Raw genomic sequence first — 204 nt, 5'->3', positions numbered from 1 at the left:
CGGTGAAGAGGTGGGAGCAGTGAGAGTGTGTGAGAGCAGTTAGTGTGTGAGAGCAGTGAGTTTGTGAGAGTAGTGAGAGTGTGAGTAGTGTGTGTGAGAGTAGTGAGAGTGTGAGAGTAGTGAGTGTGTGATAGCAGAGAATGTGTGAGAAAAGTGAGAGTGTGAGAACAGTAAGTGTTTGAGAGCAGTGAGTGTGAGAGCAGT

Source organism: Chiloscyllium plagiosum, unplaced genomic scaffold (assembly GCF_004010195.1).
Source record: "Chiloscyllium plagiosum isolate BGI_BamShark_2017 unplaced genomic scaffold, ASM401019v2 scaf_2295, whole genome shotgun sequence".
NCBI lineage: Eukaryota > Metazoa > Chordata > Chondrichthyes > Orectolobiformes > Hemiscylliidae > Chiloscyllium > Chiloscyllium plagiosum.
The sequence above is the reverse complement of the archived record's forward strand: the minus strand, read 5'-3'. Positions refer to the sequence as shown.